Here is a 27,290-nt window from a genome sequence, read left to right as displayed (position 1 = left end):
CATGAATTTCCTAAAAAAAAAATATAGCCCAAACCCCTGAATCAGGAAGAAGCATTATTAGCTTTAAATATGTTAAAAGTAGGCAAAAGTCCTGGTCCAGATGGTTTCTCATAGGATATTACAAAACCTTTAGGGATGTACTGACACCTATATTCCTTTCTACATTTAATACATACGCAATGCCTACAACTCCCCCAAGAAATATTTTATCTGCTCACATAACAGTTATTCCCAAACCTGGAAGAGATACACAACTAACCACCAATTACAGGCCAATCTCATTGTTAAATGTCGACCTAAAATGGTACGCTAAAATTCTAGCTAATAGACTGCTCCCTTTACTTCCCCAATTAATAGATCTGGATCAGGTGGGTTTTATCCCCGGAAGAGAGGCGAGGGATAATACCCTTAAAGCCATTAATGTCCAACATTGGCTCTCGAAAACAAAACAACTGGGATTTTTCCTGTCATTGGATGTGGAGAAGGCGTTCGACAGAGTGGCCTGGGATTTTTATGTCCCAATCTCTATCACATATAGGTATCCCAAAAAGTATGCTCAATTTCATACTCATGTTATATTCTAACCCCACAGCAAAAGTATGAGTGAATGGCCTCTGTCGGACGCCTTCTCCATTTCTAATGGAACGAGGCAGGGTTGCCCTTTATCCCCTCTCATTTATGTCCTCACATTAGAACCATTGTTAAGATGCATCAGAGAAAACTCAGATATTGAAGGTATTGACATACAGAACCACACTTATAAAATAGCTGCTCCTGTTCTTAACAAATTCATTGTTTACGATCCCAAATCTTCTCAAAACTCTTGACTATTTTAAACTTTTATCTAATCTTCAAATAAACCTTACTAAATCTACCCCTTTAACCACTTTCAGACCGGACCATTTTGCTGGTCAATGACCAGAGTTTTTTTTACAATTTGACACTGCGCTGCTTTAACTGGTAATTGCGCGGTCATGCAATGTTGTACCCAAACAAAATTTGCGTCCTTTTTTTCCCACAAATAGAGCTTTCTTTTAAAGGTATTTGACTGACTCTGCGATTTTTATTTTTTGCGATATAAACGTAAAAAGACCGCAAATTTTGAAAAAAAACGATATTTTCTACTTTTTGTTATTAGAAAAATCCAATAATCTCAATTGTAGTCATACATTTAGGCCAAAATGTATTCAACCACATGTCTTTGGTAAAAAAAAAGTCAATAACTGTATATTTATTGGTTTGCGCAAAAGTTGTCACATCTACAAACTAAGGTACGTTTTCTGGAATTTACGCAGCTTTTAGTTTATGACTGCCTATCTCATTTCTTGAGGTGCTAAAATGGCAGGGCAGTACAAACCCCCCCCCCAAATGACCCCATTTTGGAAAGTAGATACCCTAAGGAAATTGATAAGAGGCATGTTGAGCCCATTGAATATTTTATTTTTTTGCCTCAAGCGATTGAATAATGACAAAATATTTTTTTTTTTTTACACCAAGTTGTCACTAAATGATATATTGCTCACACATGCCATGGTTATATGTGGAATTGTACCCCAAAATACATTCTGCTGCTTCTCCTGAGTACGGGGATACCACATGTGGTCGACTTTTTGGAAGCCTAGCCGCGTACGGGGCCCCGAAAGCCAAGCACCGCCTTCAGGATTTCTAAGGGCATACATTTGTAATTTCACTCCTCACTACCTATCACAGTTTTGAAGGCCATAAAATGCCAAGATGGCACAAAACCCCCACAAATGACCCCATTTTAGAAAGTAGACACCCCAAGCTATTTGCTGAGAGGCATGTTGAGTCCATGGAATATTTTATATTTGGCACAAGTTGCGGGAAAATTACAAACTTTTATTTATTTTATTTTTTTTTCACAAAGTTGTCACTAAATGATATATTGCTCACACATGCTATGGGCATATGTGAAATGACACCCCAAAATAAGTTCTGCTGCTTCTCCTGAGTACGGGGATACCACATATGTGGGACTTTTTGGGAGCCTAGCCGCGTACGGGGCCCCGAAAATCAAGCACCGCCTTCAGGCTTTCTAAGGGCGTAAATTTTTGACTTCACTCCTCACTACCTATTACAGTTTTGAAGGCCATAAAATGCCAAAATGGCACAAAACCCCCACAAATGACCCCATTTTAGAAAGTAGACACCCCAATCTATTTGCTGAGAGGCATGTTGAGTCCATGGAATATTTTATATTTTGCCACAAGTTGCGGGAAAATTACAAACTTTTATTTTTTTTTATTTTTTTTTCACAAAGTTGTCACTAAATGATATATTGCTCACGCATGCCATGGGCATATGTGAAATGACACCCCAAAATAAATTCTGATGCTTCTCCTGAGTACGGGGATACCATATGTGTGGGATTTTTTGGGAGCCTAGCCGCGTACGGGGCCCCGAAAGCCAAGAACCGCCTTCAGGTTTTCTAAGGGCGTAAATATTTGACTTCACTCCTCACTACCTATTACAGTTTTTAAGGCCATAAAATGCCAAGATGGCACAAAACTCCCACAAATGACCCCATTTTAGAAAGTAGACACCCCAAGCTATTTGCTGAGAGGCATGTTGAGTCCATGGAATATTTTATATTTGGCACAAGTTGCGGGAAAATTACAAACTTTTATTTTTTTTTATTTGTTTTTCACAAAGTTGTCACTAAATGCTATATTGCTCACACATGCTATGGGCATATGTGAAATGACACCCCAAAATAAGTTCTGCTGCTTCTCCTGAGTACGGGGATACCACATGTGTGGGATTTTTTGGGAGCCCATTGAATATTTTATTTTTTTGCCTCAAGCGATTGAATAATGACAAAATATTTTTTTTTTTTTACACCAAGTTGTCACTAAATGATATATTGCTCACACATGCCATGGTTATATGTGGAATTGTACCCCAAAATACATTCTGCTGCTTCTCCTGAGTACGGGGATACCACATGTGGTCGACTTTTTGGAAGCCTAGCCGCGTACGGGGCCCCGAAAGCCAAGCACCGCCTTCAGGATTTCTAAGGGCATACATTTGTAATTTCACTCCTCACTACCTATCACAGTTTTGAAGGCCATAAAATGCCAAGATGGCACAAAACCCCCACAAATGACCCCATTTTAGAAAGTAGACACCCCAAGCTATTTGCTGAGAGGCATGTTGAGTCCATGGAATATTTTATATTTGGCACAAGTTGCGGGAAAATTACAAACTTTTATTTATTTTATTTTTTTTCACAAAGTTGTCACTAAATGATATATTGCTCACACATGCTATGGGCATATGTGAAATGACACCCCAAAATAAGTTCTGCTGCTTCTCCTGAGTACGGGGATACCACATATGTGGGACTTTTTGGGAGCCTAGCCGCGTACGGGGCCCCGAAAATCAAGCACCGCCTTCAGGCTTTCTAAGGGCGTAAATTTTTGACTTCACTCCTCACTACCTATTACAGTTTTGAAGGCCATAAAATGCCAAAATGGCACAAAACCCCCACAAATGACCCCATTTTAGAAAGTAGACACCCCAATCTATTTGCTGAGAGGCATGTTGAGTCCATGGAATATTTTATATTTTGCCACAAGTTGCGGGAAAATTACAAACTTTTATTTTTTTTTATTTTTTTTTCACAAAGTTGTCACTAAATGATATATTGCTCACGCATGCCATGGGCATATGTGAAATGACACCCCAAAATAAATTCTGATGCTTCTCCTGAGTACGGGGATACCATATGTGTGGGATTTTTTGGGAGCCTAGCCGCGTACGGGGCCCCGAAAGCCAAGAACCGCCTTCAGGTTTTCTAAGGGCGTAAATATTTGACTTCACTCCTCACTACCTATTACAGTTTTTAAGGCCATAAAATGCCAAGATGGCACAAAACTCCCACAAATGACCCCATTTTAGAAAGTAGACACCCCAAGCTATTTGCTGAGAGGCATGTTGAGTCCATGGAATATTTTATATTTGGCACAAGTTGCGGGAAAATTACAAACTTTTATTTATTTTATTTTTTTTCACAAAGTTGTCACTAAATGATATATTGCTCACACATGCTATGGGCATATGTGAAATGACACCCCAAAATAAGTTCTGCTGCTTCTCCTGAGTACGGGGATACCACATATGTGGGACTTTTTGGGAGCCTAGCCGCGTACGGGGCCCCGAAAATCAAGCACCGCCTTCAGGCTTTCTAAGGGCGTAAATTTTTGACTTCACTCCTCACTACCTATTACAGTTTTGAAGGCCATAAAATGCCAAAATGGCACAAAACCCCCACAAATGACCCCATTTTAGAAAGTAGACACCCCAATCTATTTGCTGAGAGGCATGTTGAGTCCATGGAATATTTTATATTTTGCCACAAGTTGCGGGAAAATTACAAACTTTTATTTTTTTTTATTTTTTTTTCACAAAGTTGTCACTAAATGATATATTGCTCACGCATGCCATGGGCATATGTGAAATGACACCCCAAAATAAATTCTGATGCTTCTCCTGAGTACGGGGATACCATATGTGTGGGATTTTTTGGGAGCCTAGCCGCGTACGGGGCCCCGAAAGCCAAGAACCGCCTTCAGGTTTTCTAAGGGCGTAAATATTTGACTTCACTCCTCACTACCTATTACAGTTTTTAAGGCCATAAAATGCCAAGATGGCACAAAACTCCCACAAATGACCCCATTTTAGAAAGTAGACACCCCAAGCTATTTGCTGAGAGGCATGTTGAGTCCATGGAATATTTTATATTTTGCCACAAGTTGCGGGAAAATTACAAACTTTTATTTTTTTTTATTTGTTTTTCACAAAGTTGTCACTAAATGATATATTGCTCACGCATGCCATGGGCATATGTGAAATGACACCCCAAAATAAATTCTGATGCTTCTCCTGAGTACGGGGATACCATATGTGTGGGATTTTTTGGGAGCCTAGCCGCGTACGGGGCCCCGAAAGCCAAGAACCGCCTTCAGGTTTTCTAAGGGCGTAAATATTTGACTTCACTCCTCACTACCTATTACAGTTTTTAAGGCCATAAAATGCCAAGATGGCACAAAACTCCCACAAATGACCCCATTTTAGAAAGTAGACACCCCAAGCTATTTGCTGAGAGGCATGTTGAGTCCATGGAATATTTTATATTTGGCACAAGTTGCGGGAAAATTACAAACTTTTATTTATTTTATTTTTTTTCACAAAGTTGTCACTAAATGATATATTGCTCACACATGCTATGGGCATATGTGAAATGACACCCCAAAATAAGTTCTGCTGCTTCTCCTGAGTACGGGGATACCACATATGTGGGACTTTTTGGGAGCCTAGCCGCGTACGGGGCCCCGAAAATCAAGCACCGCCTTCAGGCTTTCTAAGGGCGTAAATTTTTGACTTCACTCCTCACTACCTATTACAGTTTTGAAGGCCATAAAATGCCAAAATGGCACAAAACCCCCACAAATGACCCCATTTTAGAAAGTAGACACCCCAATCTATTTGCTGAGAGGCATGTTGAGTCCATGGAATATTTTATATTTTGCCACAAGTTGCGGGAAAATTACAAACTTTTATTTTTTTTTATTTTTTTTTCACAAAGTTGTCACTAAATGATATATTGCTCACGCATGCCATGGGCATATGTGAAATGACACCCCAAAATAAATTCTGATGCTTCTCCTGAGTACGGGGATACCATATGTGTGGGATTTTTTGGGAGCCTAGCCGCGTACGGGGCCCCGAAAGCCAAGAACCGCCTTCAGGTTTTCTAAGGGCGTAAATATTTGACTTCACTCCTCACTACCTATTACAGTTTTTAAGGCCATAAAATGCCAAGATGGCACAAAACTCCCACAAATGACCCCATTTTAGAAAGTAGACACCCCAAGCTATTTGCTGAGAGGCATGTTGAGTCCATGGAATATTTTATATTTGGCACAAGTTGCGGGAAAATTACAAACTTTTATTTTTTTTTATTTGTTTTTCACAAAGTTGTCACTAAATGCTATATTGCTCACACATGCTATGGGCATATGTGAAATGACACCCCAAAATAAGTTCTGCTGCTTCTCCTGAGTACGGGGATACCACATGTGTGGGATTTTTTGGGAGCCTAGCCGCGTACGGGGCCCCGAAAGCCAAGAACCGCCTTCAGGTTTTCTAAGGGCGTAAATATTTGACTTCACTCCTCACTACCTATTACAGTTTTGAAGGCCATAAAATGCCAAGATGGCACAAAACCCCCACAAATGACCCCATTTTAGAAAGTAGAGACCCCAAGCTATTTGCTGAGAGGCATGTTGAGTCCATGGAATATTTTATATTTGGCACAAGTTGCGGGAAAATTACAAACTTTTATTTTATTTTATTTTTTTTTCACAAAGTTGTCACTAAATGATATATTGCTCACACATGCTATGGGCATATGTGAAATGACACCCCAAAATGAGTTCTGCTGCTTCTCCTGAGTACGGGGATACCACATATGTAGGACTTTTTGGGAGCCTAGCCGCGTACGGGGCCCCGAAAACCAAGCACCGCCTTCAGGCTTTCTAAGGGCGTAAATTTTTGACCTCACTCCTCACTACCTATTACAGTTTTGAAGGCCATAAAATACCAAGATGGCACAACCCCCCCCCCCCAAATGACCCCATTTTGGAAAGTAGACACCCCTAAATTTAGGGGTACACTAGTGAGACTCACAGGTAAAAAAGCACCTAGGCTGTCAGCGACTGTATCAAAACGCTACAAGAAAAACTGTTAGCGATCGCAGGGATCAGGCCTGACTCTGCAAACGCTGCAGTTATGTGTGTTGTGTTTTGTAAGTGACAGTGATCGATCGATACTGCACTTGGGTGGGCTGGTCTGGGCTTGGCGGAGGGGCTAAACGCAGGTGCTAGCAGGTATCTGGGCTGATCCTGCTAACAATGCGTTTTGGGAAACCTAAACTGCTGGCGACGTTAATATAGATCTGATCAGATACTATATTACTAAGGGAGGTGTATGCTTTGTGCGTGGGTGTTAGCGGTACTGGCACTAACCTGACGCTGCCTGGGGCGACGCAGACCTTATTTGACCCTCAAACTTATATCACCCGCCGGGTGATCAGGGGGTTAAACCTTTATTAGGTAATAAATGGCGGGTGCCCTGAAACTATAAAAAAATAACTAACCAACCAGCGTCACCTGTAACAGTTATATGGTGATCACTGGTGAAAGGGTTAACTAGGGGGCAATCAGGGGGCTTTATGCGGTAGTATATGGGGGTCCCTGGCGCTATAAAAAGCTGCGGCGAACTTAAATACCTACCTGCCTAACTAGCGTCACCTGTGACACTAATACAGCGATCAGAAAAACGATCGCTTATTAGGCTGGGTTCACACTGGAGCGATGCGGGAGCGCCACGAATCCGCGGTGGGTTCCCGCATCGCATGCCTCCCGGCGGCAGTTCACACTGCCCTATGCGAACTGCTGGGAGTGTCAGTGAAATGTTAATGACACCCCCAGATCAGTTCGCATATCGCAGTGCGATCTGCAAACTCGGATCGCATGGTGTGAACACCCATGCGATCCGATTCTGCTGCGGACCAAAAAAAGGGTCCCGTGCGAGTTTGCGGCGGGTGCGGCGGGTGCAACGTGAATTCAGCCATACTATCTGTATGGCTGAACTCGAATCGCACAGAGATCGGATGTGATTTGCACTGCAGTGCGGTGCGAATCACATCCGTTCTCATAAACCGCTGCAATGTGAACCCAGCCTTAGTGACACTGGCGACGGGGGGTGATCACGGGGTTAAACCTTTATTGGGGGGGTTAGGGGGGTACCTTAGAACTAAAGGGGGCTAACCCTAACTGCCCTAACAGTTATTACAGTCACAAATGACACCCGCCGGGTGATCAGGGGGTTAAACCTTTATTAGGTAATAAATGGCGGGTGCCCTGAAACTATAAAAAAATAACTAACCAACCAGCGTCACCTGTAACAGTTATGGTGATCACTGGTGAAAGGGTTAACTAGGGGGCAATCAGGGGGCTTTATGCGGTAGTGTATGGGGGTCCCTGGCACTATAAAAAGCTGCGGCGAACCTAAATACCTACCTGCCTAACTAGCGTCACCTGTGACACTAATACAGCGATCAGAAAAATGATCGCTTATTAGGCTGGGTTCACACTGGAGCGATGCAGGAACGCCACGAATCCGCGGCGGGTTCCCGCATCGCATGCCTCCCGGCGGCAGTTCACACTGCCCTATGCGAACTGCTGGGAGTGTCAGTGAAATGTTAATGACACCCCCACATCAGTTCGCATATCGCAGTGCGATCTGCAAACTTGGATCGCATGGTGTGAACACCCATGCGATCCGATTCTGCTGCGGACCAAAAAAAGGGTCCCGTGCGAATTTGCGGCGGGTGCGACGCAAATTCAGCCATACTATCTGTCATACTCCCAAATGGTGACAGTCAAGTCATTGCACCATTTAGCCATTACCATAGCCTAAATAAAAGACAAAAGTTAGTGCATAACATAATAGAAGCTTAGGGCTACGCTGCAGGTTATTTCAGTCTCTCCGCATAGCACGGAATTCAAACCTTGTTTGAGGAAGAAAGAAAAAAAGGGGGAGGAGAAAAAAAAAAAAAAAGAAAAAAAGGGGGAGTCCCCATATAGATAGATTGGTACAATTGCAAGTATGAGTCTCAAGGAGTAGCCTCAGAATGTTGACTTCTAACTTTTCGGGTATTGGATCCCCCTGTTGCAGTGAAACTGTGACAGCCGCCAGGGCGTGATAATGGGCGAATCTTTCAAAAACAAAACAAGATGAGTTGCACCATATCAAAGTGCAATTTTAGTGAACTGGGTAATAACAGCTTGTAACAGGCCAAGATGTAGATTGTAGGAGGTATGTCCGCTTCAGTAGCCTCTTGTCTCCCTTCCTCTCGGGCTCCTAGCACCTTTAGAGGATGCCGGGGACTCAAAGTTGTTTCTGTCAGTGCTTCTGCGATGCTTGCCTATTTGGTAAGGCGATTGTGCGTGGGGAGTTCCCGCTGAGAATTGTGGGTTGTTAATTGCCAGTGGTGTGAGGAATTCAGCATACCAGTCCGGCAGTGCCATCGGTGTGATTTGTAGATCCTCACAGAATTTTTTGAGGTCATCAGGGACTTTGAGCAAATGTTGTTTCCCCAGGAAGTTTGCTTGCAGTGCAAATGGAAATTTCCATCTGTAGTTGATTCCTTTGTGTTTCAGTACTTCTAGAAGTGGACGTAATGCTCTTCTATTTTTAAGTGTGATGGGTGAAAGATCCTGAAAGAGTTGAATCGTGGCTTCTTCGTGTACTATCCTTTCCTTCATTCGTGCTTTTTGGAGGATGTCTTCCTTCAAGCTGAAGTTAGATAGGCAGCAAATGATGTCCCGTGGAGGAATTCCGTCTTGCGCTCTGGGCCTGAGAGCTCTGTGTGCCCTGTCAAAGTCGATGGGAGATTGTTCTGGCCGTTCAATGAGAGTATTAAAGATGGCTGTCAGGGCTGGTCTAATTTGGTCCGGGGACACCGTTTCGGGCACTCCTCTGATTCTGATATTGTTCCGTCTACCGCGGTTGTCCAGGTCCAGCCATACTATCTGTATGGCTGAACTCGAATCGCACAGAGATCGGATGTGATTTGCACTGCAGTGCGGTGCGAATCACATCCGTTCTCATAAACCGCTGCAATGTGAACCCAGCCTTAGTGACACTGGCGACGGGGGTGATCACGGGGTTAAACCTTTATTGGGGGGGGGTTAGGGGGGTACCTTAGAACTAAAGGGGGCTAACCCTAACTGCCCTAACAGTTATTACAGTCACAAATGACACCAATGCAAAAAAAATAAAAAATGCAATTGGTGTCACTGTGACTGGGGGGGCAGGGGTGATTGGGGGGGTGATCGGGGGGTGAAGGGGGGGTGAGAGTGTGCCTGGCATGTTCTACTGTGTAGTGTCGTGTTGGTGCAACTCACCGATCCTCTCTCCTCGGTGCCGGAACGAAAAATACTGACACGGAGGAGAGATTACATCACTTCCTCTGCCTGTGTTTACAATACAGGAGAGGAAGTGATGTCACGCCTCACTTCCATTCATCAGGAGCGATCGCGAGGGGGTGGCCATGAACGAATGGCCGCCCCCTCATCCCGGATCGCTCCTGAACGGATACCGACCACCGCTGGCACCGGGGGGGCCCAATCGGGCCCCCCACCCACGGGAAGGCAGGGACGTACAGGTACGCCCATATGCCTGCCCGTGCCATTCTGTCGACGTACATCATCGTGCGGCGGTCGGCAAGTGGTTAAACATATCTCTTACCAATAATCAATACTTACAATGGCAAAGGAACTTTCCTTTTTAAATGGAACACTCAAGCTATAACTTATCTTGGTATACAATTAACCACCTCGATCGCTGACTTATGCTTAGCAAACTACCATCCCCTCCTTCAATCCATTTCGGATGACTTAAAAAAGGGGGGCAGGGGGGGTCAGGGGGCCTCTTCTCATGGTTTGGCAAAGCAGCCATAATCAAAATGAATGTACTACTGAGATTGTTATATCTCTTCCAAACAATCCCGATCAAACTCTTTAGTTTTTTTTTTCTACCTACAGTAAAACATGTACTAAATTTATTTGGGGTACATCACACCCACGAATAAATTATGACAAACTTACAATACCACAATTAAAAGGAGAAATAGGACTTCCTGACATTAAAAAATACCAACAAGCATGTCACCTGACAAGAATTGTTGATTGGAACATACACTCACAAACCAAAGATTGGGTCAAATTAGAAAATTCCTTAGATTCCATTCCACTAGCCCAAACCCCTTGGATGCAAGAAAATCATATTCCGACCAAATACAGAACTCATCCACTTATAGGCCCAACACTTGCTACCTATAAATATGCATGTTCCAAATATAGACTTTCATTGAACACAGGTCCATTGACTCTAAAGATGAACCCGGAATTTTCACCAAGAATGTATCCATCTTTTTTAGAGGACATATGGCCATATACAAACATTCAAGCCACTAATTTCTTCAATAATCATACACTCATTACGTATTCTGAATTGCAAAATGTTCTAAATTGAATTTACCATATTGGACATATCGACTAATTAGACAATTTCTTGACAAAGTAATAGAGAAAACTGAGTACTGTCCATGATACTTTTTTTATTTGCACAAACATATAATTTTTCAGGACAAGCTTTCAGGGTATGTCCCCTTCTTCAAGGTCCAAGCAGTACTGATTTACACATTTTTAAGCAGAATGTAAAAACAAAAAAAAAACCTCTGAGGGAAAGAAGAGAAAAATCAACAAAAAAACACACACAAATCAATGGCAATAAAGATAACAGAAGAGTTAGTGAGATCAGACAGAGGGAGAGCTATGGAATGCAGGGGGGGGGGGGGGTGCTAGTCACAGAGGGGGTTGTAAAACTTTAGTATAATGAGTAAGGAAACCTATATCTAAATTCAGGCCATTATTAATGGAGGCATGTAAACTGACTTAGGTAATCAGGGCTCAGCAGCCGTGATTATCTTGATCAATACACAGAAGGAGACACAGGAACTGGCAGGATCAGCCAGGTTTTTTTTACAGCTTAGAGAGGGGCAAGTTACACAGCACAAGCACTGTGCTGTTTAACCTGCTATAAGGGAATATCTAATGTAGCATATATTATTTTCATACAAAGTACTCATACAAAGGAAAAAAAAAAGCCGATCACCGGTGGCCGTGATCGGGACATCAGTCCCGATCATGGCCAGCCCTGCCAGTGCCCACCTGCCCCCTGCCAGTGCCCACCTGCCCCCTCATCAATAAAGATGATAAAAAAATAAGTGCCCCCCGTCAGTGCCACCCAGCAGTGCCCATAGTGCCACCCAGCAGTGCCCACAGTGCCACCCAGCAGTGCCCACAGTGCCACCCAGCAGTGCCACCCAGCAGTGCCACCCAGAAGTGCCACCCAGCAGTGCCCACAGTGCCACCCAGCAGTGCCCACAATCTGCCTCAACAAAGGTGCTGCACCCCAGTGCCACATATCCGTGCCCATCAGTGTCATCTACCAGTGCCCATCAGTGCCCAGCAGTGCCGCCCATCAGTGCCCAGCAGTGCCACCTATCAGAGCCACCTATCAGTGCCACCTATCAGTGCCCATCAGTCCCATCTATCAGTGGTACCTATCAGTGCCCTTTAGTGCCACCCATCCGTGCCACCCACCTGTGCCACCCATCCGTGCCATCTTATCTGTGCCCATCTTTGCCCATCAGTGCCGCCTTATCTGTGCCCATCGGTGCTGCCTTATCTGTGCCTATTACTGCCGCCTTAACTATGCCTATCAGTGCCCACCAGTGCAGCCTATCAGTGCCCACCAATGCAGCCTATCAGTGCCCACCAATGCAGCCTATCAGTGCCCATCAGTGCAGCCTATCAGTACCGCCTCATCAGCGCACTTCAATGAAGGAGAAAAATTACCTGTTTGCAAAATTTTATAACAAACTATTAAACATGATTTTTTTTTTTTGCATCTTTTTTTGTTCGTTTAGCAAAAAATAAAACTCCCAGCTGTAATTAAATACCACCAAAAGAAAGCTCTATTTGTGGGAAAAAAATTATAAAAATTTCATTTGGGTACAGTGTTGTATGCCCACGCAATTGTCATTCAAAGTGCATCAGCGCTGAAAGCTGAAAATTGGTCTGGGACTGAGGGGGGTTTAAGTGCCCAGTAAGCAAGTGGTTAAAGTTATATTTCAACACATCATACTATATGCCCCTTGTTCTTTAACCTCCCTGGCGGTATGATTATTTCAGATTTTAGGTGCTGAAAGCGGTACCATTATTTTGCATGGAAATTTGGCGTTTTATATTGTAGGCCTGTAATTCTTAGGAATAACTCGCTGAACTCTGTCCAAACCAGAGTCTAGTAGACATCTCGGATATAATAAAGTTTGAAACACAAAATCATAAATTATAATACAATAAATAACTATAAATAATAAAAAATAATAATATAATAATAATAATACTTTTTATTCAATACATTTTAGTAAATAATATAATCAAAAACACTGACTTTTTTTTGCCAAACAAGGGTGCAATATTGGTAGTCATATTGCTTTAATAAATGTCCCGGGTATGGTAAATTTTAAAACATGGTACAGCACAAAGTCTGACGTCACAGTCAGGACAGTATCCTTGTGGTTGCTGCCTTCTTTTCCATTGGTGGAATGTGGTCCATAAAGTGCCGACCAGTCAGGTGTTCTGGGTTCACAATGCCAGAGGTGAATAGTACTCATTAGGCACACATCTTTTTTGTCATGCCATCTCAGTGCCATGATTTTGCCTTTCTGCCAGGCAACTATTTCTCCTGCTTTGAGCTTTTTATTCCCAAAGGTTGGTGGCATGTCACGCCAGTTAGCTCTAACTCCATCTGTCTTATGCTGTAAAAGGAACTCATAGAGTTCTGGAGAACTGTAAAAATTATCTGTGGTTACACAGTAGCCCTAATTCAGCAGTGGTTCAATCAAAGTAAGAACGGGAGCGGTTGACATTCCATAATTACTGAATCTTTCATTGAACTTGGTTCCTTTCCTGGTGTAAAGTATCGAATTCCATATGTAACCAGTGCTGGATTCACAGAGCATGAATGATTTTATGCCAAAACGTGCCCTCTTAGCCCTTGTACACATGGTCGGAGAATCTGTCGGCATGTGTCCTATCGGACCATTTTGTCGGATAATCCGACTGTGTGTGGTATGCATCGGACTGTTTCCGTCGGAATATCCGTCGGACCAAATTTTCCAACTTGCTGGAAATATTTTTGGACAAACTGGTCCGATCGGACATACTCCGATCATGTGTAGAGAATTCCGATCGGACAAAGTGCCACGCATGCTCAGATCAAATTCCTACATCAAAGCTATTGGCTACTAGCCTGAACGTAGTCCCATCGTAACGAAATTACATCATCACGTTCTGAAAGATTGGATTTTCCGACAACTTTGTTCGACTGTGTGTATGCAACAGTTTCAGACACAATCCATCAGACAAAATCCGACGGATTTGGTTGTTGAAATGTCCGACCGTGTGTACAAGGGCTAAGATGCAATATACTGTATCCAGCTGAGTCTTCCTTTGTAGGCCATCAGACTTTCGTCGATACTGATGTCTCTACCGGGTACATAGGTTTTCTGGAAATTTTGCTGAATAATTTGATATACCCCCAAATCTTTTTGAGTTTTGGTGCTGGATGAGAAGTCTCATCAAATTCTTCATTATTCTCAAAGTGCAAATATTTCATAATAAGAGAAAATGTGTACTCCGACATGACGGTGCCAAAAAAGGAGTGGCTAGTAATTTGTTGGATGTCCAGTACCACTTATGCAGGGGTTTCCCCACCACTCCCTGAAGAATTATGAGGCCCAGAAACTTCCAGATGTCCTCCTTGGTTACTGGTTCCCACTTTCTGCTCCTTGCAAACCTCTGATGCATAGCAGCTTTTTGTTCCTGGTACCGATGTCTCCGTAACAATTTTTTCTATAACCTCATTGACCAAAAAGAGTTGGAGGTATGCCAATGGGTTGTCATCTTCCACATCCACTTTGATACCAGGTGTTCCAGTAAATGGGAATCTTGGGGGTGCTGCATGCTCCGTACCACAGTCAATTGAGCACCAAGTCCGCACATCACTGGGAAAAGTCACAGGATCATCGCTAAAATTGCTTTCCGTGCCTGATGATGAGCGTCCCCATGAATCGCTATCACTCACTTCTGCAAGCGATTCTGTATCACCGTCGCTGTTTTCCAACAGGTCATATGCCGCTTTTGAGGTAGAGGCGCACTTTTTTGATGCCATGGTCGCTCTGCAGTTTCCAGACACAAAGTACAGTAATACTGCAGGCAAGGGCACTGGATAAAGCACTGGGGGCAAGCTAAGGTCAATTTTATTTTATTTAGTAATGTAATCCAATAGGATTACAAAGTATCAGTGTGTTTGTGTTTTTTTTATATATCTATATATATATATATATATTTGAATTTGCCGCTGGTTCCACCTAGCTGCATCGCTACACTCGCAGGGAACGGAAGCCAGGGCACACAGTGCATCGGGCAGAAGATCCGGAAGATCCGGCCGTCGTACACAGTGGGAATACATTGCGAGATCTCGGGGACAAGGTAAGTAACGTCTTCCAGGATCCAGCGATGCAATCCCGAGTGTGGCTCTTGGTTACCGCTAATGGTACTAAAATCTCACCCCGAGCCACACTCGGGAATACCGCCAGGGGGGTTAATGGGATCGCAGGCAGCCTGAACTTCAGACATTCAATAATAAAACAATTGACACCCCTTGGATTGAAAATTGCCTTATTTATTGGTTTTCACAAAAATATCTAAAACTTTAATATATAATTCATCATATCTTTTTTCTCTTTAAAACGTAAAATACTTTAAAACTGGTAAAGCTAAAAAAAACAGCCCAGCCACTAAGGCTTGAGCTGTACAATACATTTAACACCAGCTCAATTAGCTGTCCCCTTTCAAACTAAGAAGGACCCACCACATAAAAAGGTTGCAATGGGGGGGAGCTCCTCCGAATCTTCTGCTGACTGCCAAGAAATCTCCTCAGCTACCCCTTTAAATAGGGGCTAAGCCTGCTTCTGGAAGCTTCCAAAGTATCAGCTGGCCTTTCTTGACCTATCACAGCTGACCCCTAGGATTCCAAAAGGTTCTTTAACCACATGACCTCCCTGACCTATAACAAGCCCCCCCTTAAAAACAGGGCACCCGCTCCCCCATAAAAAAAATGACATGCCAAATGTGGCATGTCAGGGGTTCACCAGCACTTAAAGTAAGGTTACATTTTTGGGTGGAACTCCGCTTTAAGTCAGCACTGCAAACCTTCATACAGTCAATTGTCTGCTTGCTGCTAGTGCATACATTAACCACAGATTTTACTCCCTTCCTGACCAGAGCACTTTTTACAATTTGGCACTATGTTGCTTTAACTGACAATTGCACAATCGTTCAACGCTGTACCAAACACAATTTGCGGCCTTTTTTCCCACAAATAGTGCTTTCTTTTGGTGATATTTGATCACCTCTGCGGTTTTTATTTTGTGCACTATAAACAAAAATAGAGCGACAATTTTGAAAAAAAAAAACAATATTTTTAACTTTTTGCTATAATAAATATCTCCCAAATTAAAAAAAAACAAAAACAAATTTCTTCATCAATTTAGGCCAATATATATTCTTCTACATATTTTTGGTAAAAAAATTGCAATAAAGGTATATTGATTGGTTTGCACAGAAGTCATAGTCTACAAACTATGGGAAAGATTTATGGCATTTTTATGGCATTTTTTTTTTACTAGTTATGGCGGTGATCTGTGATTTTTATCAATACTGCGACATTTCAATGGACAGATTGGAGACTTTTGACACTTTTTGTGACCATTGGTTTTTATACAATGATCAGTGCTATAAAAATGCTCTGATTACCGAATCTGGGCTGCTCTGTGCAATCCACCGCAACAGAGCACGTAAGTATGTTTATTATTTTTAAAGGAAAAAAAAATTGACTTTAAAATCACTTTAAGCTTTGACAATAAAACCAGGAAGCTGATTGGTTACTATGCACAGCTGCACAAGATTCTGTGTGCACCAGTTTTAGTAAATTCCCACCACAGTATTAATTATTAATTATTATAAATTTTTTCAACTTATATCTTAAGAGACCAGTTTTGTGAATGCTCAAATGTATGTTGCAAAGAGAATACCTATCTATGTAGTGCTAGAGAAATACATAACAATATGAAAATCTTCTCTTTTTCTGTTAGATAATGAATACATAATTTTTTCTCGTTCAAAAGTTTTTATTTTATGTTAAAATAAATTACATGTACAAAATATAAGACAAATTATGTGATACCAGAAATAAAAAGTAGACATATTGAAGTACGGATGATACAAAGCAAAGAAGAATTTCAAGATATTCTCATGGGAATGACAATAAATGGCCTTATATATTTAAGAATTTGAAAACATTATTATATCTGAGTTTTAAACATTTTAATCCCAAGAAAATATAAATATGTCTAAAAGAAAATATATGATTTTAAAGTTTTGACCATAACTTCTAAAGTATGTTTATAGTAAGTATTATATAGTAAGGCAAGAACATAAAAGGTATATAGGAATGCATAATTGTTTAAACGTTAAAGACTTTTATTGAATTGTCAAAAATATACCAAAAATATAACAGTACATTACAGTTACAGATCAACCCATTAGTGTCACAAAATAATATATTATAATACAAGTATCATGTTTAGTTACCCTGAGAACTGTTAGTTGAATAATCATTAATGTAATCCCTGTTTACCCAAAAGGGAACACACTGTAAACAAGAAAAAGTTGCTCAATATGATAGAAAGAAGAAGAAGGAGTGGGTGGAAGTTACTTTACAGATCACAGAAACCTTGGAGAATTTTGCAATGCAGTGTCAAATGTAACAGTTTTTATGATCTTTTAGGTAATTCGAAGCTCTGGAGTGTGCGATCCAAGCTTGCCATATTTTTATAAATTTAGCAGTGTAATAATTTTTGTGAGCTATTAGCTCGTTATGAGCTTGCGTGTTCAATCTCAGAATAACATTTAACAGATCAGGAGCTAAAGTGGATTTCCATAGTTTAGTTATTGTGAGTTTCATGGCTATTAAGCTATTGGCTACAATAAACCTGTAGTTTAGTGGGTATAGGTCAAAGTTTAATCCTAATAGGGCCATTGCTGGTGTGAGTGCAATACAATTTCCCATAAGGGATGCAATAAAGGAGGACATTGTCTTCCAGAAACTGTATAGAGCTTTACAATCCCATAATGTATGTATTAGATTACCAATATGAGTATTACACCTCCAGCATGTGGGAGGTGAAGATGGAAATATATTGGATAGCCTGTATAGGGTCAAATACCAGTGATTTCATATTTTCTGGGAATTTTCAATGCATGATGGCACCAATCTATTTATCTTTATGAGACAATAAATACAATAAATCACTGCACTAATGTCTATTCAGCAGCTAGCATAAAATATAGGTAATAATATATAAAAAATTGTATGAAGATATGCAGCGCTAGAAATACAAACATGAACTATGTAAATAAAATGTCACTGCCATTGAGTGTAAAGAGTCCATGTTCCGAGAAATTGCATCACCCACAGTGTAAATATGACAAGCTGAGGTGAACTATATAATCCTCCACTGTACACCAACACACCGGGCCTCTTACCGCAGAAAATGGACCACTAGGTTATAGGTGGTCAGATAAGCATGATATATCCACTACAGCACAACTCCACTCTGGTACCAGACAGCTGAATCTCATAGGGTCATAACGTGGAGTGAACCTACATGCTCATATGTAGGATAAAAGAAAAGAAGCTCCTCATAATGTAGTATGTTAATTCAAGATGATTTTATTAAGTAAAAAAAAAATACAAGCTACTCACATTTGGATAATTAAAATAAGCATTTTAGGAACACAAAAAGTCCTTGGTTAACATTTGTTTCCAACCAACAAAATGGCCGAGGTCAGCACATGTAGTGTTGTGACGTCAGATCTCCAGGCTGACCTTTGGAATTAGGTAGAAGGCAGTGGCTAATGAAAATAGATCATTACCTCTGTTTTTTTTCATGTTCAATATTCAACCAATCAATTTATCATTGGTATGTTTAAACCAGTAATTCATGTGATCTAATAATGAAGCATAGTAGTATAGATGAACATCAGGAAGGTTAATACCTCCTCTAAATTTCACCATAGTCATAATTGAGATTGCAACTCTGGTTCTTTTCCTTTCCAACTAAAGTTGCTTAGTTTTGAGTTGACTTGCGTACAAATTTTGGAAGATACTGGTATAGAGAGGGTTCTAAAGTAATATAATATCTTGAGTAATGTTTGCATCTTGAATGCTGCTTGGTCTAGGATATTAGGATAATTGACCTTGTATAGTTTGGCTGTGGGGTAGGAGAGTTGGGGCCCCAAATATAAAATAGAGGGGTTGTCCCAGTTATACATATGTTTTTGATGCAAGTCATCAACTTGATCAGGCATAATATTTATTGGTAAGGCTTAACATTTGTTAGGGTTGATCTTATAACATGAAACCGATCCAAAGCATTCTAGGGTATTTCTAACTTAATTTAGAGAGGTATCAGGACAGGAGAGTGTTTATGCCATCTGCGAATAAAGCTAATTTGTGTTCTAATTTACCTATTTTAATACCAGTGATATTGGGGTCAGATCCAATAGTTACTGCTAGGGGCTGAATACTAGTGGGTAAATAAAGGGCTATAAGGGGCATCCTTGTCTGGTTCCATTACATTAGACAGTGCGAAGCTTTTAAGAAAGTGGCCAGGTGTAAATACCCTGGCTGGTGGTGTCATGTAGAGGGACATTATGGCTTTATAAAGCCAGAAAATCCAAACTTTCTAAGGGTCTCTGGGATGTATCCCCAATGAACCCTATTGAATGCCTTCTCTGCATGCAAACCAAGGAGCAATGAAGGGATTTGAGCTCTATGTGATTAATTAAGTTAATCATTATCTTAGTACTGTCAGTGCCTTGATGTCCTTTACCGAACCCCACTTGATCTGGTTCAATAAGATAAGGTGCTATTTCTAGCAAGCGGTTGACTAATACTTTGGAATAGATTTATAGGTCAGAATTCAATAATGAGATGATAATGAGATGGGCCTGTAATTAGTAGGTGACATTGGATGGTTGCCCTGTTTTGGAATCGTAATGATGACAGCTTCAAGCATCTCTTTAGGAAATGACTGATTCTTTACAGCATAGTTAAATAGTTTAGCAAGGTGGGATGATAAAGCTTTGCTGAATGTCTTATAGTATTCGCTGGACAGAACATTTGCTCCGGGGGCTTTATTCATTGGTAGAGATTGGGTGACCTTATTAATTTCGTCTAATGATATTGGTTTGTTTAAAGTTTTAAGGGTAGACAAGTCTATAGTTGGGAGGTTAATCTTGTTTAGGAATTGAGTAATATCTAAGGGTAGAGGTTGGGGGGTGTTTTTGTAATTTTTTAAGTTATATTATTCTTTGTAATATTCTGCAAATGCTTCTGTTATTGCCTGCGGATTATATATGACTTTCCCAGAGTAAGGGTGAATTGATTTCTGTATTTTTTGTTTATTTTTCGATGGCGTAGTTGGGAAGCTAGATATTTACTTTACTTTACTTCCCTTGTGAGTAATAATTTAAAGTTTTTTGAGATATCTCTCGTGGTTGGAGATTAATAATGCACAGAGTTCGTTCCTGCAGTCATTACATTTTTTTCCTGTCTGGAAATGGCAGATAGAATGTTGTTTATTACATAAGTTCTTCTTTTTTTTCCCTACAAGCCATTTGGAACAGTAATCATTTTATGAGCACACCATAATCTAGAGACAGAAACAGATTAATTGTCATCCATTTAAAAAAACTCTTCTAGTCTTTCTTTCATCACCAATATTTGTCTCTCCTGAGATAGGATAATTATTGTTTCTCCAAAGCGAGGAGTTAGAGGTTAGTTGCCTTAGACAATGATCATTGAAATTGGAGGATGGTTGGACCATGTTCTGTTATGAATACGGGCATATGTACATTTTTGTAGGAGAAGTCTGTTGGTGATAAAAAAATCAATCCTAGTATATGACTAGAATAGTTCATGAAGGTCCTCCTGTGAGAAGATATTTTTCGGTCCTATTCTTATGGAGTGACTTCCCTTGGTGGTGTCCATAGATGGGCCCATCGGGGCATTAAAGTCTCTGTATAGTAAATTTTCCTTTTGAATTGTCCTTATTATTTTAAGGACCTTTTGGAGGAATTGCTGAGGATTTTCATTGGGAGAATATATATTAGAAATTGTAAGGATTGAGTTTTCAATATTGGCAACCAGTATGAAACTATTTTGGAGTCTATAAGCTCAAAAGAAACAGAGTTTTTAATAATCGTGATAACTCCTCTTTTCTTCTTGAATTTAACATTAGAACATTTGGGGGGATTGTCTCTTGCAAAATGAGATTCTTGGGTACAAAGAATATCGCTGCCAAATTTTAACGTGTCATTCCAAAGAGTTTTCCCTTTAAAGGGGCTATTGAGACCTTTTACATTCAATGATAGGAGGTTGAGATTATCCATGTTGGAAATTTTTATCCTGTAGGTGTTGTTTAAGTCTTATAGGTAGTAGAATTGTTGAATTTGTAAGAGTTCCAAGGGTGGTGTAAGTTCCGTGAGAAGAAAAAAAACAGAATGGGTCTTTTAAGGAGGTAGATAGTGAGAATATTAGACTTCTGGTCTAAAACAAAATAGAATGTGTAAAAAACATTGATTTGCTTGGCAGCTCTCGTGTGCAGCATAATTGGCATTTTACTTGTGTGGGAAAAGTTAACATGAGGCAAACGGGCACAAGGTATCCTTGAATGTCGTAAAATCTGAGGTGCTCAATAAAATGACAACATTGGAGGGATGTAAAAGGAGTGGGTCTCCATTGGAGGTCATTATTTCATCCATGACTAATATCCCATTGAGGTGAGATTTTTTATGGAGATGTTTTATTTGAGGTAATTCCTTCATCATTTGGAAGTAGGGCCCATGATTTCAGAATTTTGAGGCTTTTGAGGATCTTCAATCGTGTAGATCGAATAGGAGATGTTATTTCTTATCATAAATTTGGTGGGAAAACCCCACCTGTATATTATCTACGGACCTCTCTGCCTGCAGCCTGTTCCTTGAAGTGGGGTGAGCTGATCTCCTTTTTAAATACATAAGGAATGCACTTGTGTGAAATGAATAATACTGTGATAACTGAATTGCTCATGTATTCTTTTATGTATATATTGCTTAATGCTTGTGATATTTTCATATAGATATCCTCCTGAAGAAGCGGAACTAGCGAGGAAAATGTTGTGCACCTGTTATGATTGAATGTTTCCTGTGGAGACTCCGTCAGGAATACTCTAACTGTGATGTGCATATTATTGTATTTCTTCAAGTGATATTCTGTCATTGTTTTGTTTTATTTTATACCTTTATTAAAATTATTATCGATTTTAAATTCTACTAGTGTTTGTCCATTACCAAGTACCGGTATAGTCAAATCCATTATATGGCTGAATGGAACTACGTATGGGGTTGGTGTGAGCGACTACCCGGTATTCCCATTCAAGCTTTTTCCTTTAAAATTTATATTATCTTGTCGTTGTGTAATATTTTAGTAATAGAAACAGCCATCAAATTACACACCAGATGGAACCCAACCCTGTATAAAATAAACTCATTTTATCCATCGTTATCTCCCAAATGTTTCAGGGGATGCCCAGATGAAGGTACCATTTTACATACCTTCTGGAACTGCAAAATATTGAATCCCATATGGCTACAAGCAGCTGCTAAGACTGAACATATTATAGACAAAAAAAATTCCCCTCACTCTTCAGGTGTTTTTATTATTTGCATCTATACCAAATATACCCATACATAATAATACACACACTGTTTAACTCAATTCATTGGGTGATAGCTTTTAATTGGCATTCATCTATGGTTCCTTGGCCCCAGGTATTGAGTAGAATGGAACACATAAAACTCTCAGAGCATATCCACCATACACACCATGCACATTTAAAAAAAAAAGTGGCCCTCTTGGGACATACCACTATCCTAAATATCACGTTATATAGTCTAACTACAGTTAGAACAAAAATGTGTTTTGAATTACACAACCTTATAGGAAAAATCATACTCATATCCCATCCTTATTGTTCTTTTGTTGTATTGCTATGTTTTTTTTATGTACTATACACCTCATGTTAAGTACATATTTGATATATTTAATATGCATATGTTTCCTTTACACATTTGTACTAAACTATGACCTTTTACAATAATAAAAATCATTTGTAAACAAAAATATTTTAGTGATAGAGTTTAGTTTTTTTTTCGAGCCAGGATGGTTGCCTGAGAGAGGTCAGAGTATAAAACTATCCCTGCATAGGGATCTGGTAGCAGTGAATGATGTCTTGCAAATTGCATCAGCATATCATTTACATGAAAAAAATGAATCTTGGTGATCATGTCTCTTGAAAATTGTTCAGGAATGTGCAGTGGTTTTGGCAGCCTATGTGTCTATCAGTCACCAATTCTTGGTTTAGTATCGTGGGGATTAGATCTAGGACCATTTTCTGCAAGAATTGTTTCAGGTCAGCGTTCTTGATATTTTCAGGAATACCGCAAAATTTGATGTTATTACAGCTAGATCTATCCTCTAGGTCTGCCACTTTAAGTTTTAGTTGTTTACATTCATCATCCTTAAGTTCAAAGTGATCGTCTACCAGTTTGTTGTGTGCTTCAGTAAAGTCGGTCATTTTGTGCTCTATATAGTCTACTTTCTCTCCTAATTCATCTATTTCCATTTTAGATTTTTGCATGAAGGCATGTCATGTTGGATTGCTCCTCTTAGGGACTTTAGCATTTCCTTAATATCTGTGTCTAATACTGCTTTGTCTGAGGTAGGGAAGGAGTCTAGCTTTTCATCATAAGGATTACCAGTAAATTCAGGGGCACAGTCAATGGAAACTTCAGGCTGATGTGTGTCATTGTTATGCTGCAGCTGCTGGAGCTGAGTTTGTCATCTCTCCCTTCTTTCAGGGTGAGCAGCCTATGTGCCTGTGAGTGTGGGAAGAGGAGCCAATGCCATCTCCTTTCCTGTGTGTCCCAGCCAGGATGTGGAAAACACCCAATTTGCGGGGTACATCCCATGATTTACATTTCCCCATGGGGTGAGTTTTGTTTCCCACATGTTCTGGGATCAAACTGTGTCCTTGGGTTTGCTTTGGGTCACTGCTAGACGAGTCAGGGAGCCTCAGTGTCCAGGAGCCATCTATTTATTCCATTCATAAAAACACTAAAATGTGGTGTACTTCACCCAACATTGTTTTTTATTTATACACAGACATATAATCCATAGAATTTTTTCAATAGAGATTTTTACTAGTATGTTTCACAGCATATCATTTATGATTGCTGAAACTTGATAGTATAACAGCTTAGAATGGCTCTGGCAAGGGGCAACTGAAATAGTTTTACAATGCATTTCATGGGTTCCAAATACTCCCTTCTATAAATACTAACACCAATATTAGGATCAGGAGCCTGGGGTCCAACAACCACACCAGACCTCTACCTGAGAGGAGGACCAACACATCATACATAACAGGCCTCAATAGTATAAACTTAAAGAATGAGAAAATAAAAGAAAGGGAGGCAAAAACCTTATTTCTCAATGTAATATCCCTCTTATGTTAGTTTTCACCTGACCATGAACGCTTCCTGCAGGGAAGATCCCTCTAGGGCTATGTCGCACCTATAGTTATGCAAACAAAGATCTGCAAATGGACATACCTTCAGGTTGATGAAGCATATCAGGTTGATATAGTGAATAATGCATTGTGAGAATCCAGAGTGCACTGTTTTTTCCCAAAACCACCTACAAATGCCCATGTTTACTAAATTACGTGCAAATCATAAGCAAATAGGTTACTAAAGATACCAGTCAAACAACAAAACAAAAAGTAAAAATAAAATAAAAAAAAGAGTAAAAAATAAAAGGAGTAAATACCTAATAGGTGTGATGATTAAATAGAATAATATGTAAAGTTTCAGGTCCTCCAAAATAAACAAAAATAATAAGGAAAAACTGATACAAAGCAAAAGCACTCATAGTAAAATGACTGTACTTATATACCCTTACCCAAAGTTTAAAATAATTTAAAAGTAACATTTATGATTCCTCCTTATAGGAACCATTGTAGAGTGGTGTACATGCTAAAGCAATAGATGATCAATATCTCCTATGCACCTGATAATGTGATAAAAGTCCATCATATCTAATATTGTATAAGTCCAAACAGTGTCTAATTAGTACTGTAAAAAGTTGGCTTTCAAGATTATTCCCTATTAATCAGATCAAATGTTATAACACAGAGTGGTTACTCATTAGTTTCTTCTAGGTAAAGTATTATAACACAAATTTAACAGACAGAGAAAAGACAATTAGCCCAGCTAGAGAAAAAGCAGCAATGTTAAAGTATATGTAAACCCACACCTTGTAAACCATTCAATTTACAATAGATATGAAAGGCAAAAAAAATATGTTTAGATATAAAATACATTATACATACCCTTTTCTACTTTTTTAGTGATCACATACTCTCAGTTGTCAGCTGCATAAGCAGCTCAGAGATCTGCGGGAACATAAGGTATTTCACACAAAGGAAGCAATACAAAGTGAACTGGATACTTTTTCATGCAAGTACATGGTAAAGCAGAGACATATCAGGAATATGTTTGAAAATGTTGAGTTGACATATTCTTTAACTTGTCTTAGCATGCACGCGACAAAGCGGAGCACCTATTTGAGTTTGCAGCAGGGCCATATAGTGTGAAAGCAGACTGCAGATCAGAAACATAGCTAGCAAAGGAGCCATGTATGACAAGCACAGGTAGCAAAGCATGTAATCATGTGAGACAGTTCACAAATGGCTTTACCAAACCTTTGTTGCATGTTACATCCATGTAATCAGGCAAATTAACTGTAGTGAAAATGTAGTCAGCACATGCCAACAGTCTACTGGTTAGTTTTTGATTACACCTTGGGCCTGATTTACTAAAAAAAATGGAGAGTGCAAAGTTTGATGCAGCTCTGCATAGAAACTAGTCAGCTTCCAGTTTTTTTTTTTGTCAAAAGCTTAACTGAACAAGCTGAAGTTAAAAGCTGTTTGACTGCCATGCACAGCTGCACCAGACTTTGCACTCTCCAGTTTTAGTAATCAATCCTCTTGTGTTGTAGACTCAAATTTATAGGAGCCACAGTTCAAGCATATCCCAAGCCTCCTAATTGGACTGTACATTCATTACATACAGTCAGCAAAATATTAGTCATGATTTATACAGAAAGGCTTTGATTGAGAGGACTTGCATTTTGCAGGAGCTGAAGCAAACTGTTGATCAATTCCAACATTTAATCCACTTAATGGGCCACACAACTACAGTCATGGCATTAAGCATAATGTTTCAATGTGTACATTCTCATGTAGATTGAGATTAGTATTTGTAATTAATCAGTAGTAAACAAAGCCAATGTCACGAAGTTCATCAAGTATTTGGCACAATAGTCAAAAACAATGTATACACATTAGATATTGATCAGGAGATGTGGCAGAGACAACACTGCTAGCTGCCATGATGTGTTTTATTGCAGTTGCTGGCAACTTTCTAAAGAGGACATGATATTGCTATAGTAGCCTTGCCTTTGCCATTGTACGTGATGTAACAAATGTTTCAGTATTTCAACTGTTATTCAACATTTAACATCAACTATGAACAAAAAAAACTCTCCCCACACAGGGGCCTAAGGCACATATGGGCGTTTGTTGATTTTGAAGCTCAACTGCAAACTGGTTTGGGAATCTTCATTTATTTGATTGTAAACTTTAGGAACCACCTGATGGAAACTGTCAGCAACAAGACTTAAGGTGACAGTAGTTGAGAGAGAGGGAATACCATTGTCCTTCACCATCACAACAATTTTATGATTCATCACATCCTTTTCTTGAAAAATATGTGATGTCCTAATTTACCCGGTCCTTACACTATTAATAAAATGAGATGGCTTTAGTAATTGTATGAAATGATAAGACCGCCACGAATTATGTCCAGAATCTGCATCTACTGCCACCACCTTTGTTATTAAAGTCCCTGGTTCAGAGGAAAAAGGGACCATCTCAAACACAAACTGGCCACCACTTTCTGGTGACGGATATTCAATTTTTGGTGCATTATCATTCTGGTCCACTATACGAATGGTAAATGTGGCATTGCCACTCAAAGATGGATATCCACTGTCTTTAGCAGTAACTTGGATTTGAAACTCTTTGTCTTGATCATAGTAAAATGTTTTCTGTACATGAAGAACATCAGTCTCTATATTGATGGTTAGATAAGGGAACACTGGGTTACTTCTGGTATTCATACTGATGTTGTATGCTATATATTGAGGCTCTTGGCAAATTGTTCTCTGGCACATAAGCAACATAGGAAGTTGTCTTAAATTCTGGTGGGTTGTCATTAATATCTGAGATCTCCAATTTGATGCTTCTTCTGTTGGAAAGTGGAGGATATCCTCTGTCAGTG

The sequence above is a fragment of the Lithobates pipiens genome, unplaced genomic scaffold (genome assembly GCF_037356315.1).
Source record: "Lithobates pipiens isolate NorthernLeopardFrog02 unplaced genomic scaffold, aLitPip1_a1.2 Scaffold_8, whole genome shotgun sequence".
Classification (NCBI taxonomy): Eukaryota; Metazoa; Chordata; class Amphibia; order Anura; family Ranidae; genus Lithobates; species Lithobates pipiens.
This window is presented reverse-complemented; position numbering follows the sequence as displayed.